Genomic DNA, 2,423 nt, shown 5'->3' on the forward strand with positions numbered 1-2,423 from the left:
GAAAAATAAACAACCTAAATTTAAAAAAAAAGAAAAGAGGGTATAAATAATATACACTGCATTGAAGCAGATGAGAGAAATAACTGTTTAAAAGGAATATATGATTAGGTATTATTTTCGTGACAATAGTCCAGAGTAAACTGCATAGCTAAGTGGATGGGGGTAGGGAGGAGAAAATTGTGAAACAATGAAAGAATGTTGGAGTTTTTTTCCCAAAGAGGAAAGAGAACTGGGAGGGGGATAGAGAGGAAAATGTGCAACAATTAATATAAAAATCCAAGTTCTCTATAAACTTTTGTTAAAATCTCAATTAAAATAAAATCTTTTTTTTTAAAAAAAAAGACAGACTACAACAACAAAAATATGTTTTGTAAACTGAGTTTACATTTATCAGTATCTGTTGTTGTTGTTGATTGCCTTCAAGTTGAGCATGACTGATAGCAACCCTGTGGACAAAATGCCTGAAGCCCCTCTACAACTATTAACATTTATCAAAGTTCATAGAGTTTAAGGAGGCATGTTGTTTAGAAAGTGGATGCCCTCCTGCTTCCAAACTTGTCATAATATGTTACTCTTGTTATGTGCCATTGAGTCTACAAAGTGAAAATTTCTTTACTGATTTATCTTTTTGAACTTTCTGATGGTCTCAGGTCATAATGATCATTATTACTAAATTAGAACAACCATTAAGTTACAATAACTATGACTTAAAATGTCATAGTTTTATTTGCATACATTTAAAATACATGGTGCTTTAATTTCTGATGCTGTTTTCATAGCTGCTCATTTTGTCAAGTATTCTCAAGTTTCATGGTGGTTTGCTACAGTATTGTGATATATGCATTTGCAAACTTATAGCAATAACTTCTCTGAATATGAAAGAGTAATTAAAGGAAAAGGATAAAAATCACACACACAACCCAAAAAGACAGACATAGACATTAAAGGCAATCCTTTCCAAGACCCATTGTCCCCATTTTGTTTTGTTTTGCTTTTAAGTGTCAAGGTAAGCCTTGGTACTGATTCCCCTTTGAGCTTAACTTGACTTGATTTTATGCTAATGGATTGTTAGCAGTAGTCTAGAAATCAAAGGATATATACTGCAATGGGTAATGGACAAATCCATTGCCAAAGGTTTCTTTAATGTGCTTAAGATCCATGACGCCCTTTGAGGGTTAAGGTATACTGACCCAAACCATAGTATTTTTCAACTGCTTAGTAGGGGTGTGAATGCTTGGCAATGAATAAGAAAACCCAAAGAAGAATTGATCCGTTTGAATTGTGGTGCGGACAAAGATTTTGAGTATACAGTGGACTACCAAAAGAACCATGTCTGTCTTCAAAGAAGTGCAGCCAGAATGTTCCCAAAGACGATAGGACCTTGTCTCACATACTTTGGACATGCTATTAGGAGAGGCCAGTTCCTGGACAAGGATGTCATGCTTGGAAAAGTAGAGGGTCATTGAAAAAGAGGAAGACCCTCGAGAAGAGAGGGCTGTTGACCCAGCCGTGTGGTACGCCGCTTCAGTGAGGAGCTTGATCGCAGCTACTCGCTTTGTTGCTTTTGTGGGCGCCACTTCCCGGGCCGGCCCAGTTCCCCTCCAGCCCTTGGGCGCTACTTTACAACCTTTACACCAGAAAGGTGGCGGGCACTATGGGGGAAAAGCAAAACAAAAAAGACAGTGGAAGAAGTATTAGAAGAGGAAGAAGAAGAATATGTGGTGGAAAAAGTTCTCGCTCGTCAGTGGTAATGGGCAAAGTGGAGTACCTCCTAAAGTGGAAGGGTTTCTCAGGTGAGGACAACACACGGGAGCCAGAAGAGAACTTGTATTGTCATGACCTGATCGCAGAGTTTCTTCAGTCACAGAAAACAGCTCATGAGACATATAAATCAGAGGGAGGCAAGCACAAAGCTGACTCAGATTCTGAAGATAAGGGAGAGGAAAGTAAACCAAAGAAGAATAAAGAGGAGTCAGAAAAGCCATGAGGCTTTGAACGAGGTTTGGAGCCAGAGCGGATTATTGGAGCTACAGACTCCAGTGGAGAGCTCATGTTCCTGATGAAATGGAAAAACTCTGATGAGGCTGATCTTGTTCCTGCCAAGGAAGCCAATGTCAAGGGCCCACAGGTTGTCATATCCTTCTGTGAGGAAAGGCTGAAGTGGCATTCCTACCTCTTAGAGGATAATGACAAAAAAGATGACAAGAATTAACTCTGTTGAGTACCAGCCCCTGTCATACGACCGTGACAGGTGTAAAGTGGGGAGGGAAGGAATTCTACTTGTCTTGACACCATTGAAGTGGTTTGAGAAGATGACCTTTGAAGAGCTGGTAGTTTCTCTGCCCTGCAGTGACCCAAGTGCTTTAAAGCTGTTCCATGCTGTATAGATTGCACACCCATCCCAGTGGAGGGGACGTAGATAA

The 2,423-nt window shown here is 39.8% G+C and overlaps 1 pseudogene; it reads left to right on the forward strand.

Annotated features, from left to right (window-relative positions):
* Positions 1 to 2,212, forward strand: part of LOC102876670 — a 13,456-nt pseudogene extending 11,244 nt beyond the window's left edge.
* Positions 2,213 to 2,423: the final 211 nt, after the last annotated feature.

Source organism: Elephantulus edwardii, unplaced genomic scaffold (genome assembly GCF_000299155.1).
Source record: "Elephantulus edwardii isolate Elephantulus edwardi_28Jun2011 unplaced genomic scaffold, EleEdw1.0 scaffold00195, whole genome shotgun sequence".
NCBI lineage: Eukaryota > Metazoa > Chordata > Mammalia > Macroscelidea > Macroscelididae > Elephantulus > Elephantulus edwardii.